Here is a 15,026-nt window from a genome sequence, read left to right as displayed (position 1 = left end):
TTATTGACATTTGTTGACTGGGAAAGTCTGACTGGGTCAGTATCCCATTTTCAGTGGAGGCCCGGGGAGAAAAACTCCACAAACAAATTATGAATATATCACAGAAATTTTTACAAAAATATTCAAAGAATTGCACAGTAATTTACAAGAAATTTCAGAAATTACAGGGATTATAGTACAAAACAGTATAATATAGTATATTTAACAATGATTAATAAAATTAATTAAAATATTTTTTGCATGACTCAGATACGTCAGCCCTCTGTTTATCAGTAGTAGGTGCAAGTATATTGCAAAATCTGATTTGATAATTTCCCCTGTAACAATCTAGAAACACTATTGTACTAGGCACAGCAAATGAGCATTCCTTAATCTCCAAGTGGGATTTATCATTTATTAAAATAGCCACTCCAGAACCTGAGTCTATCCCCAGGTCCACAACACTATTCCACCACACAGAATTTTAAACTTTCTTTCAAATTCTGATACAAAGCACATAACTATGTAAAAAAATGCACATCCTTCCTCTTAATCTAGTGTAGTATGGTGTATCTTCCAACATGATATTTCAAACTGTTAAAGTTCAAAGTTAACAATGTTGTTGTTTTAGACTATAATTTCATTTTATTTCTTTGTCCTGTCTTTGTCTGCCTATATATTATATTACATTTTAAGTTCTCTGCCATCACCTCAGCACATTTTTCATATTCTACCTGCAATATGATACACACATTCTGTACAATTACATCATCTGTATTGTCAGAAAGTCCCCTCTTCTACCTTTATCAATCACATCCTGACTTAGTATAGCATCAGCAATGCAGTGTGAATTGCATCATTTCCACATTACAGCCTTGTGTAGGCAGCTCAGCTCAATTAACATAATCACCAGCATTTATCCCTGTAACACGCCCCTTCAATGCACTGGAGTTACTCATCTTTATTAGAATTTTTAATATTTTCCACATCACTCACCCCCTTCAATACATTCCACCCATAAGTGTCCCCTTTCTCTTGCACAGTGTGTATTCCACACACAGTTATATTTCATGTTGCCCTTTTCATCACAAAGATCACCCCTCCATTTTGTGGCAATATTTAATCAAGTGATCAGTACTACCACAGATATAGCACTTTTTTGGCTGCTACCATAGGAAAAAGTATTGTTGTGCTCAATATCCTCTACATAATTTGTTTCTACATTCTCCTAATGGCATTTCATTATTTTCTGTATTACACCTTTCATTTTCATTAACATCAGTTAATTAAAAGCTTCTGAAACTTGTTAATCACTTTTATAATCTGTTATCATTTTATAAACTAAAAATGCCAATTTGGTTTGCATTTACAGCAAACAAGCAATTCTTTGGCTATATGCCGTTCTTCCTAACCCTAACAACATCTACTGAATGGGCATTTAGTGATTACCATACCATAAAGATGCTTTACAGTGGCCCCAATATTGGTGAATGCCTCTGCATTCATTTATTAAGTAACCACTTGGCAGATGACAAATATCACTTTCCTGAATATTTACTGTTATCCAGACTTCCCTCGCCCCAGTCCATATTCCTCTCTCATCAGCAGTCATACTGATTCCAGTCACTGTTTGGAAATTTTATTTCAAAATGTTTTCTGTTTCTTCTTCTTTAGTAATATAATCAGCATGAAATGAAAGTTATATACTTGCCATAAGACTACATCATTTCATTCATGTCCATCTGATACAACCTATTGGTCCTCAAGCATGTGTTGGATCTGATCCAGCATCATTAGTGCTCCAGCACAGAAGCCCTTTGAACTTCCCCTCCTATAATGCCCTACTGTGATGAGTTATCTCAGATCAAGTTTAATGTCCTGTCAACAAACAGCCATACAGATAAAGATAAAAATGTATGTATGTATATATATATATATATATATATATATATATATATATATATATATATAAATGAAAAACAAATTGGCATTTTTAGTTTATAAAATGATAATAGATTATAAAAGTGATTAACAAGTTTCAGAAGCTTTTAATTAACTGATGTTAATGAAAATGAAAGGTGTAATACAGAAAATAACAAAATTTATTTATTTTATTTATTTATTTTACATTTTTTTTTCAAACAATACCTTAACTTTCATGGACTAATCCAAATCTGTTCATTACTCTATCCAAAAAAAAAATATATATTTCTTTTTTTCTTCCTTGATAATAGAGTTATTAGCAAATTTATATAATGTTCTGTAACAATTTTTGTATTCAACAATTGAAATGTTATGTAATAATATGCTATTACTTTTTGTACATGCATTTATATGTTAACCATTTTATGTTTATGTTTATCTTTTTGATAATCTTTTCAAGTGGAGCTTATCTCCCCGGGCCTCTGCTGAAAATGGACATGTATCCAGTTAGACTAGCCCGGTCAACAAATAAATTTATATATATATATATATATATATATATATATATATATATATAAATATATATACATATATATGTATATATGAATCTAATTTCTTTTATCGAAATTGTATTATTTCGAAAAAGAAAAGTAGAGGGCCACTTATGCAAAAGTCCACTTAAACGAAATTGCACTTTCACGAAGATCGGTTCAACGAACCGATAAACACAAAAAGAAAACACAAAAAACAGTGTTCTATCCCCTGCACCCCCACACCCTTGCTACTTAAATATATTAACTCCAAGATCGCACTACAGTGGGGAAATGGCTAAATTATTTTTCCCCCCACTGTAGTGTGCTTTGGTGTGGCAGTGTTTCCTGTTTCCTTTCTTATTGGTTCGTAGAACTGATCTTCTCGAAAGTACACTTTCGTTTAAGGGCACTTTTGCGTAAGTGGTCCTCTATTTTTCTTTTTCAAAATAATGAAATTTCGACAAAGTAAAGTAGACCCATATATATATATATATATATATATATGTATATATATATATATATATATATATATGTATATATATGTGGATTATCTTCATTTGATTGAACTGCCAAAATGCCGAATGTCATATGGCCAACTAAAATAAAAACAAAAATGTTGTTTTTGGCAAATTTCCCATTCCACAATGTACAGCGATCCCATTCGCTCTGTTCAAACTTCCAAAATGTTGGTCCTTACAAAGGGCAGCAGTTTTGTGAAGGTAGAAAAGTAGTTCTCTACTTACACCTAGTGTATGGTGAATGTACTCTCCTTTGTTAGAATGAGTAGGGAAAAATACTAGCAAGTGAATGGGCAGCTTCATATTTGTTTCACACATTACTTTAGGGATTGCTACAGAGAGAAATTCAGTCCTTTTGAAAAAAAAAACAAACAAATAAGGGACTAATAAATAAATAGCCTGAAGTTCAGAGATCCTCTGGGAAGAAGTGATGGCTACCAAGAATAGCATCTTCAATGACAGGAACATTAATGAGGCCAAAGAAAGTGGCTTTGTCAAAGCTTTAAACACGAAGTTCAGATTCCAAGGGGGAACAAGTTATCTGATTTAGGGTCTGAGCAAGACCTTAACTCATTCCCTCCAGTACAAGTCTTTTGAGTGTGCACTATTAACTCCCAGTGGGCACCAATTGAGCCTTTAAAAAATGAAATTATCACCTTACAGTTCTAAGAGATACTCATTGACAGAGGTCAGATATCAATACAATTGTATTTGCCATCATTTATGCTTCAAGATAAAATATTCTGATGCCTTGTATGCAGCATAATTTTAGACTTATTAATGCAAACATGAACAAGCGATATTTGACACCTAGAGGCACAGTAGCAGGTGATTGCAGAAACGTCTGGAGGCACACTTGGCTGTAATGAGGCCTTTGCAAAGCTTATGCAAAAGTGAGAGAATGTTCCTGATGCCTGGTATGACAATTAGAAATAGCTGCCAATTGCACTTTCACTGTTAAACAGCAGCCAGATTCAAAAATATGGGCTAAGAATCAGATGATATCTGGAACAGGGGCTGAAAAATGATTTGTGTTTTGAGGGAAGGCCCATAAGGGAAAATGTTTCCTCTTCCTTCAGTAATGACTGTGTGTGGATTCTTTCTGAGAGGCTGTTAAAGTCTTGTTCACCTCAAAATAGAGGAATGCATCACTGGTCATTAGTGGAACTAGAGAAATCAAGTGGTTAATTTCTGGTTGGGGAGATATGGGTGAGCCTTCCCAGAGAGGTGTGAAAGAAGATCCTGCATGAGGTTTAGTATCTAGGGAGATTCCCCTAGGATGAAGTCTGAAAAGAGCAAACCAAATCTGTCTGGTTCAGAAGGGGGGGGGGGTTATAAGAATAACAGAGACCCTTTACTTGGCTGCTTTCTGTAAGAACCTGGAGATTAGGAGTAATGATGGGAATGTGAAAAGATGGGAAAGAAGACTGGAAGGGGATTGCTGAGTCACAGTGACTGTTCCTGAGAAGGGATCGTGATGAAGTATCTGCTACATTTGGTGTGCTGCAGAGAAGCTAAATGGTCACAGTAATGAGAGACAGAGGGATTGAATAGGCATTAGAATCCAGCTGTTGCAGCTGTCTGCAAGGCAGTTGAGAGCTTCCATAAGGTGTGTTGCTAAAATAAAGTGTTGCTTGGGTATTACCCATTGCTAATCCCTCATTGCTTCTCTTAATAAGGGGTATGACCTGGATCCCCCTTGCTTGTTGATGTAATAAACTATTGCCACATGGCCTGTTAGAAATCACTCCCAGAGGAAGATAGTTCTGAACCTCTTGCAGTACAAGGAAGACTGTATTCATCTCCAAGGCAATGACGTAGTTTTGGCTTTGTTGGCATTCAAACATTGGAATATCCTCTTATTATAATGCCTTGTCCCTCCCTAGGAGGAGGCATACATGTTCATGACTGCTGATGGGGGAGGGGAGTGGAACAAATGGTCTGCTGAAATGAGCAAGGAAGAGTCTAGCCACCACTACAAATGTTTCCAAGTATTGATTATGAGGATAGGTTTGGAGAGGGGGTGTGGAAGCTGGGACCACTGGGCATGCAAGAGCCATTGTTCATACGATAATGTGCATAATGGACAATTAGTGCTGAAGATGCCATTAGACCCAGAAATCTAAGAATCAGTGCAGTGTAGGAGGTTGCAGTTTGAAGAAGAGACAGGACTGACTTCCTCAAGGTCTGACTTCTGTCTGGTAGGACAGAAATAATAGATTTCATTGTGACTAGGCAATAGCCTATGAATCTGACCTTCTGAGATGAAAGGAGATTTAACTTCTGAAAGTTTATGGATATTCCCATAGGCATACACATCCTAAGAAGAAAATGTTTAGCCTTCAAGAGAAATCAATCATGTGAACATCCAGCATCTGGGAGTCAGTCATCCAGGCATGGGAAAACTCTGAATCCCTGTACCTGTAGGTCAGCTGCTAGTAGGGTTGCCACCTTTTGTTGTGGTGAAAACTGGACTTAGGCCACACCCCTTGCATTCCACATAGCCCAACCCATTTCTGCCTACTTTCCGCCCATTTTATGATGTCATCACATCATCCAAGGGGAACGCCCTCTTTTTCCATTTGTGATGCCTGTTTTCTGCGGATTTACTATGCTTATTGTAAAAAAAACATAGTAAATCCACAGATTTAACAAACTTCGATAGTCTGTTTCATTTTCTGAAACAGAATAGCGGAGTTTGTACAACGTTTTCTGGACCACTGGACAATCAGTTTGATTTCTGGATAGTTCTGAAAAAAAAACAGGTGGCAATGCTAGCTGCTAGGATAGCCGTACACTTGGTGAACACCCTGTGGTGAGGCCAAAGAGCAGGGCTCAGAAATAAGTCTTAACAACAAGTGCTATATAAAGAATATAGCAGTAAGCTGGTAGATGTATTTTATTTTAGCAGAAAATAGGAATGAGTTTTTTTAAGTAATAAGGCTGATGGCAGGAAATGCCAAATGAAAACAGGAGAAGGAAAAGGGATCTATATTTCAGACACATAGCAAAAATTACAGTAAAGCTGGTAAGAAAATGAAATCTGAAGCTAAATATAGCTGAAAAAAGCTAACAGCAAAGTAATTGCTTAACAAAGGTTCATAGGTCATTTAAACTAGGGCCCTTACAAGCCTAGCTGTGTAGCCCAAATTGTTGGGATCCCATGTATCATGGGGGGGGGGGGCATGTTACTAGGCACGTAGCTATGGATTTGTAGGAGATGTGTGCTAGTTATTATAAATCTTTTCTTGCTGATGGCCTCTATCCATAAGGGACATGGGAGTCAGACCCAAGGGTAAATTTACAATTTCCCATCCAGTTGTAAAGGTTTTGTTTGAATAGGTTCAGGGATGAATTCTGTTTTAAATGGATGGTGAGCCTATTCCATAATGTGAGGATCCTTTGGCTCACATATCTGTCTCTCTAGCATGTTCTGTTTATATGCAACACATTTATCAAGGCTGGGTCTGAGGAAGCCCTGTATGCCAAGCAAAGATCTCTTATCAGCAGCCTATATGAGACTGAAAAAAGAAACTGAGTCTTTAGGCAATCAGTGTAAGACAGTGTATTCATGTCCTGAATTCTCTTGGTGAGAATGCTCTGTGGGCATGGAGTTGGAATGAGCCTTGAATTTTGGCAACCTGCCACTTATTAGGATGTAGTTTGCCTCTGAATAGTTCCTAACTGTTCAGGTTTAGCTAGATTTTCTGGGTGGATTTTTACTTCAAAAGAGGCAGCTTTGTGATCCAACCTCACTAGTGAGACTCTCCCACATTGGTGAGTTCCAGTATGTTTGATCCTCTAGTTAGAGCGTGCACTATCTGTTCTGGGGTGTTTGTGTTAATAAAGTCCAGGAAGCATCATGCTTGTGAGTTTGAGGCAGTGTTCATTTCCCAGTCTATAGAGAGGGCAGTTAGTCACCCATGAATAGGGTGTTTGGTTGAATGGTGAGTGCCTCTAGTAGGTTTATGTAAGAGTTGTGAGACTCTAGGGGCATAGATGGTAACCTGCAGCTAACCATGATATGGTGAGGGACCTTACCTATGGTAATTTGCACATTGATGAGCTCCATGGTATCATCCTGTTTAACCAACCTTAACCAACCTGGAGGTATATTTGCTGCTAACTTAAATCAAAACACTTCCTCTTTGGCCCCAGTCTTGTTGTTGGTCTAAATATGTAGACGGCACTGTAGCCTTGCACTTCCAGAGTAGTTTCTATGGCTGTAAACCAAGTCTTGTTTGTGGCACAGATGTCTACATTCTTCAGAGTGAGGAGGACTTGAAGGGTGTGGAGTTTTTTGTTTAGACTCCTAGCACTGAGCGATAACACCTTAAGGTTGTTTGTAGTCTTTTTCACTATGTTGGCAGTTTTGTCTTTTTGTCATTGCGTAAAAAACATACTAAAGGAGTGGATAAGGTTTTAGCCAACATCCAAAAGCCTACGGGGGGAGAGGTGCAACTCATCTTTGGGAAAGCAACATGGTCTTTTCACCATGCTCCCCCATGCTGACAGAGATTGGATTCCCCTGGCAGGTTACCAGAAACTAAGCCAATTATCAAAATCAGTTTTTATGTTCATACTGTGGTATCATGTTTGGTGTAGATAAAATGCTGCTCAATCCAAGGCTCCTACCTATCTCTGACACATATTCCAAGAGATTCATTATGTCTCTTTTCATTCAGCCCAGTCAGGTATGTCTCAGGTCATTTATACCCACAAGGACTATGATAGAATCATATTGGTACCTGATGCAGAGTATTTTGAGTGGATGCATGATATTGCAGATCCTGGCTCTAGACAGGCAGCTAACCATTATCTTCTCCTCATCTAACCTGGTGAGTGGGGCATCCGTGTGTCATACAATGACAAAAGTATTAGGTAAAGTCTATGCTTGCCTTATGGGCTTTGCACTTGGGGGACCATTAGGTGTAGACTTATGTGAGATGGTTGTCACTGCTTTTGGTGTGTGCTATAGTGATTGCTGAGGAGCAGTGCTGCCATTAGTTGGCTTTGAAGGTCTTTGAGATTTGGGAAGGTTTCTTTTAAGTTCCTCAACATAAGAGAATCTGTGTGTGATGAGCGGTATGCATGAGGGCTGTAGTGTAGTTATTACTGACAACCTCATTTGTATGAGAGATTTTTGTGTCCAAGGAGGTTGTACATAAAGTGCATTGTCATTCTCTTTGGGAAAAATTTGGTGTCCATGAACTACCACATAGGCGGTAGTCCACTAATCACTGAAGGTGTGATAAGAGACCTGGAGATACAGGTTGACAGCAAACTCTCCTTTGATGACCACATTGCCACTGTAGTCAGAAAGTCCCTTCTATGTGGCACATCTCATTACAAAAGGTTTCTCATCCAGGAAAAAAGAGGTCATAATCCCTCTCTACTCGTCCCTCATTAAACCTATTATAGAATACAATGCCCCATTTGGTATGTACCTCACTAGACACCTACAATAACTGGAAAGGCCACAAAATTACCTCACTAAGAGGATCTTAGGCCTTAGACACATGCCGTATATGGACAGAGTCAAAAAACTCCAGCTATACTCTGTCTCTTATTGCCTGCTTAGAGGCGATCTCTGCTTGACCTACAAAGCCATGTCTGACCCAGAGCTGCTAGATATGCTACACCTAAAGAAATCCCAATCCCTCCATGCCACATGCTCCAGGGATCTTAACCTCATTACCACAATAAACAGAACATGCTGGAGGGACAGGTTCCTAACCCAGAAACTTCCCATACTCTGGAACAAACTTCCCATTCATGTCAAGCGGAGCACTTCACTGGCCATCTTTAAGAGAAATTTTGACGAGTGGGTGGGCAATAGGAAGTTCTCTCCAGGGATCACTTCAGTGGCCTTGGTTGACAGGGGCAATGGAAACTAACTTTGTGCGGCATGATGACAGGGAATCTTCTTGGGTTAGGCTTATATAGGCTCCAGGGCCATTAGCCTAGTACACACCTATGAACCTATGAACCTAATCTCTCACATACTGTGCCATTTTCTTTAATGATTAACTGATTATCTGAGAACATGAGGCAATGGCTACATTGCCTTGAGATGCCCAAATCTGCCAAGCTCAATACAGAGACATTTGGGAACTGCATATCCACATTGTCTGGCCGTGCAATAGGGTTGGCTATTTAGGATTAAGGACTGGATTTTAACTAAGGTCTTCTAGACTAGTTTCCAGGGTTATATAATGCTAGGATATGGGAGTGCTATTCAGTGCACAAGCTAGCAGCTCTAAGCTTATTTCCATGCAATGTCACACTGTTTAGCATAGCAGATTTCAGATCTACTCCTAACTTCATAGGTAAATTTTGTGGTCTAGGTGTTTGCTACTATACAGGGCACAATTAACAGCTGTTGCCCTGTGGGCAGCTCTGTGCAGAGAAAAAAAGTTTGAAAACTGACTCCTATGCCCTCTAGTACCACATTTTGAGCATTTTCCAGTGCTTACCAAGTCAGAGAGCTCAGGTAAACACATTCTGCCATAAGCTGTCTGACCCTGGAATCTCTTAATATAAATGTATAGAAAAATCAGCTCTCAAGTGCAGATTAAACAACAAACAATTAGCGGTCCTCCCAGTTCATAGTGGCCAGGTAAACACTTTCTGCCACAAGATGTCCGGTCCTGGAATTTGTTAATATAAAAGCACAGCAAAAACATTTCTCAAGTGCAGATTAAACGAGAAGCAACTAACAAACACCTACGTCCCTGTCTAATTTGTCCTTCTGCAAAGAGATTTGGAGAGAGACAAAGTAGAAAAGTCAACAAACAAGAGAAATGACTATTTCTGCCACAAAATGAAATAAATATTTTAAAATGCTCAAAAACAATAGTGATCACTGTATAAAGCAAGTACAAGTGCAGTTGTTGTTGTTGTTTGTCTTTCGGCTTTTCCAAGTTAGGGGTCGCCACAGCGGAACTCCGGTCCGCTAATAATTGGCAGTTGTTTTTTATGGTGTCGAGTTGCCAGCCCGATGCCCATCCTTCAACGAATGAGCACCCATTCAAAGCATGTCTTTCGAACACCCACTCAACCAGGGGGAGGACAAGCAGACTCCACACAAAAGCCACTCTCAACCCAAGCTGAGAATCAAATGGGAGAACCTCTTGCTGTGAGGCAACAATGCCACCGCTGCAGTTAATCAAGAAAATATTCTTATCTTAGCTTGGATGGCTCTGGATGCATTTGACACACTGGAAAAGCATTCCAGAGTTCTCTGTAAGTGTGAGACAAAGAACACAGTTTTCACCAAGCAACAGGAGATCCTCATCTGTACACAATGGCAGCAAATAAGATCAATGGTAATGCAATACTCTAGGACATTATGGGAGGGAAAGTCTTAAAGGGGCTTGAGGGGGGAGCACTAATGCTGCCGGGGTCAGATACAAAAAGTGGCTTTAGGATCCACATGTTGGATCAGATGGACTGAATGAACAGGATCTGTATTTTTAGCTTTTTACCATATATATTTTTTCCACAGCATCTTATACCATGAAGAAAAAACAAGTCAGATGCAAATTGGATTCATATGGTCTTAGAATGTAAATGGTTGCTTCATTTTGGATAGATTTCAAAAACATTGCTAAAGCATTGTGGTTGTACTATTACCAGTTCACTGCTATAGTTTAATACTCCAGTTCCAGATTCCATTCCAAGAACACAAGTGCCTCTCCTCTGGTCTCTTCTTGTTACAGCAAGAAAAGTTATTGCAATAAATTAGAAATAAAAAGGCTCCTCTCTTTTTCAGAATTTATTTACCAAAAAATGTATGTAATAGGGAAATGCAAACTGTTCGTGCTAGAACATCAGATATTACTCGAACAATTGTCATGGTTAAAACTTAAAAATCTTTGGGAAAAAGTTTAATAATGTATAGAATATGTTTCTGTTATGGACACTGTTTATAGTTTTACTCATGTTGGTTGATTGTTTTGTTATAAAGATGTTGTTGTTTAAAACCCAATATAAAGTAAAAAAAAAAAACAAATCAGCAAACTTACAAGCCAGTTTGTAATTCTCAAGTGTTATTTAAACTGCAGTTGTATCCAGGATCATGTATCAGTAACTGAAGTCTAAGAGATAAACTGTATTGTCCTGTCAATCAACATTCATCCCCCGGAAAATCCCCCTTTACAGAAATCCGCACCATTAGCCACCATTTCTTCCTTGTAGAAATGTTTCCTTTTTAGCAACCACAGCAATACCAGTCTGTGTTTGCACATGTTTGATGTTCAAGATATCTAAACAATCCTAACTTGGTTTGTGATTTAATGTGGAGTTCACTGGTAAGAGGAGTTTTATTTGAATTTACATTTTATTTGTTATTGCTGTTTTTCACTGTTTGTAAGTAGGAAGGGACTGCTTGTTAACAAGATTTACTTTGATTCATATTTTGTTGTTTTACCTTTAATTTCACTGTTGGTTGTTAGAAAGGGATAGGTTTTAGACAGGCAAGCTCTAGCCACCCCAATGGGAGTAGACATCTATAAATTTACACAGACTGCAGAAAGGAAAATCCTGAGCATATCTAAACAATCCTATCTTGGTTTGTGATTTTACATAGCTTTACTGTTAAAAAGTGCGACTGCGAGCGATAGTGAGACATAAAGGAATCATAACTATTGTCTGGCTTGTAGAACTTGTATGGTCAGAAAAACTTTACTGTATTTTATTTTTTAGTTGTATATTGCTGATGTGATTTTTGTCACAGAAGTTGATTTAAGTTCTCTTTGAGTTCTGTGGTTACTGATTTTGATTATTCTTTTCTTTTGCAATATTTTATTCATTTGAAGCTGAATACAGAGTCCTTAAATAAGTATGCAATTAACGATTTTTTAATGCACAAATATCTTCTACGGTGTAATAAATGCTATGCATATTCAAAGCTAACAGCTGATAACACTGGTGATCTGTGTTCCTCGTGTCAAAAGTTGGATGATTTGCTTACCATTGTTAGAAGTAAATCTAGACTTAATGGTGATGATGACTGCACTGTGTAATTGGCATGGTTTGGAGAACTGTCATTTCAAATATTATTGACTGGACTGATGAACTAATAATGTCAGGCAGAGAACAAATAGAACACATTTAGGAAATGATGCATCTATTTTTTTGCAAAGATCATTCAACCCCTATGAAACAAGATGATGCGCCCCTGACAACTTTGGAATCTTGGATGCAAGTATTCAGCAATCTGAGGATCCAGTTTGTTTAGAAGGAAAAAAAAAAAAAGAAAGGAAGGAAGAATTTCACAACAAATAACAAGGAAGAAAAAGAAACTGACTAATGACTATAAAGAAAAGAGAATACGTAGTAAAACGGACACTGCTTTGTTATGTAACACACAGGTTACAGGGAATGATGATATTTTTATATCAGAATACCTTCTGTCTATAGAAAAAGACATCACTTTTCCAATGGAGAAAGTAGAAAAAAAAGAGGCAAGGGGCAGGTGAAAAGCAAGAAATCAAAATTAAATGTGGAAAGATTGAACATTACTGTAAGAAAAAAGTAGAGAAAGACAGATGTTGACTACATGGCGCAAGCTGTGGATTTACAGTACCAGCTGGATGAGAATTTAATACGCAATGAAAATAGTGGGAATAATAAGACTAGTAGTGATGAAGATCTATCCTTTGTAACAATTAACAGAGCAGATATTACTGTATTAACAGTTGAAGATTCTTGAGAGCTGGCCAGCAAAAATATTCTTGTAATTGGAGATTCAGTTATTAGAGGAACTGATACTTATATTTCCAGAGATGATAATGAACATCGAACAGTGTTATGCTTGCCAGGAACCAGAGTAGAAGATGTGAGACAAGCCTTGGAACGCCTTAATTCAAGGAAGTATGGATTTGTTTGTATTCATGTTGGTACAAATGATGTCACTCGCAAGGATTCTCTGACTTTTAGTAGGAGAACTGACAACCCTCTTAGATAGTATAGCATGTACTGATGTTAGGACGTATTTTTCACAAATCACCTATAGAAAGGATAGTCAGGTTACTGTGAATGAAAAGATTTTTTGGGTAAATATCTACATGGAAAAAATGTCCTGTTTTAAAAAATGGAAATGTATAGAGCATCCAAGTCTAGTTTGGGGCACACATATTCAGACAGGATGGTGTGCATTTCTCAAGATCAAGGAAGATAATTTTTCCAGCAGATATTTTGCAGTATTTGATAAACACTAGGCAGGATTTATGCCAGGTCGAAAATTTAACAGTTCACAGAAGGCAACATTTAATGCATCTCTGATGGTTGTTAATACTAGGAACATTAATAATAATTTTTTTATTGGAAAATTTGCTACATTCCCACAAGATTGATGTTATTGTTTGTGAAACACGGTTAAAGAACAATGACTGGAAACCAGTTCTGTCAGGGTATATCCCTTCTTTCTATTATGAATCTTCATAAAATCTAATGACTTACCCAATAAAGGTGGAAATTTTTTACCCCATTCATTCTTCACATAGTTGGAAACTTGTGATAATAGGGCTAAGGGGTATTCTCGATTACTAAACATATTACTTATTCGGTCAACTTCCCTATTCATGATTTCTCTAGTAGATGACATACGAGCTGCCCTAATACATTGTCCTTTGTAAACATTTTTGAATATATGGGGAGGGTGATAACTATTAAATTCAATATAGTCATTTGAAAAGGTTTCCTTCCTATGAATTTGTGAAATAAATCCCTTATCAGAATGGCTAATATATGTGTCCAAATATGCTATGCCACTCTCACTGATGTTATGAGTGAACTTTAAAAAATTTGTTGTGCTATTAATAAATTCCATAAAATAATTAATCTCATCTTTTGAACCCTTTATAGGGTAAGTCATTAGATTTTATGAAGATTCATAATAGAAAGAAGGGATATGACGATGTAGGTATGTGTTGTAATCGAGTTTGCGTCTTGATGTATACTCCTTACACGAAGCATATTAGAGATATTTTAAGGCAGCATTGGAACTTAATAACAGTAAATGATGATACACCTTCCATTTTGGCAATTATCCGAGCTTTGTATATAAAACAGCACCCAACATTAAAAAATTATTGGAGAAAGCTTCTAAAAAAAAACTGTACATAATACAAAGCTCTCGATGGGAACTAGAAAATGCGGTACCGGCAAACAGTGTTATGCCATAAATGAGGTAGGCAATATTAAGTTAGGAGATATCAACAAGACTAACATTAAATGCAAAGCAGGAAACTGTAGCGTCAAACAAGTTGTATATATTGCTACATGTTATGCCTGCAGATCATTCTATATAGGCAAAACAGAGAGAGCCCTTAGGAAACGAGTATATGAACATATTTATAAGATAAAGATTAAAGACAATAACAATGCACTTTATAAACACATATCCATATATGGTGAATCACATGGTTTTAAATTTGCCATTATAGATCACGTAGAAGTATTTACTTATGGGGGAAATTGGAAAGCACTTTTAGCCATGAAAGAAAGTAAGTGGCAAATTTTGACAGATGCCATTAGGTCACCTGGCATAAATGAAAATATAAGTATTAAACCATTTTTAATTATGGCATAGCTATATCATGGATGTTGCCATTGTATTTTGAATCTTGTTGACTTGTTACAATTTATGAGCACTAGTCATGCAAGTTTTACCATTTCACTATGATATATATATATTTGGAGTATATTTCAAGATGAAGTTCGTATGTGCAGAGTGTATTTTATTTTATTTACCATAATTATTTTTATTTATTTATATTGTCATTCATATTTATATTGTCCTTTTTTTATATTAGCACACTGGATCTGTTGAAATGCTTAGCTGTTTTTAGCATAGTAGTTTGTATATATGGAGTTATTATGACTATGTCTCTTTAAGAGCTCCATTTTCTTTTGAATTCTTTTGAATTTTTGGTGCCAAAAAGGTTATTTAAATGTGAACTGGAAGTGTTCCATTTTGGTTCTGAGGAAGTCTGATTTTTAACAGATGAAAGTGTTAAACCTTATTTTCAATAAAAGATTTGTTTTTATCATTACGAGTGGATCAAGC

General features: G+C 37.0%; 1 protein-coding gene across 1 annotated transcript in view; it reads right to left on the bottom strand.

Annotated features, from left to right (window-relative positions):
• The window catches only part of CFAP20DC (CFAP20 domain containing), a 2,639,303-nt gene that overhangs the window by 1,081,333 nt on the left and 1,542,944 nt on the right, over positions 1-15,026 (bottom strand). The gene's annotated exons all lie outside the window — the stretch shown is intronic.

The sequence above is a fragment of the Protopterus annectens genome, chromosome 7.part0, assembly GCF_019279795.1.
Source record: "Protopterus annectens isolate FY-2018-M chromosome 7.part0, PAN1.0, whole genome shotgun sequence".
In the NCBI taxonomy this organism is placed as follows: Eukaryota; Metazoa; Chordata; order Ceratodontiformes; family Protopteridae; genus Protopterus; species Protopterus annectens.
Note: the sequence above shows the minus strand (reverse complement) of the source record. Positions and strands in the feature narration are given on the sequence as shown.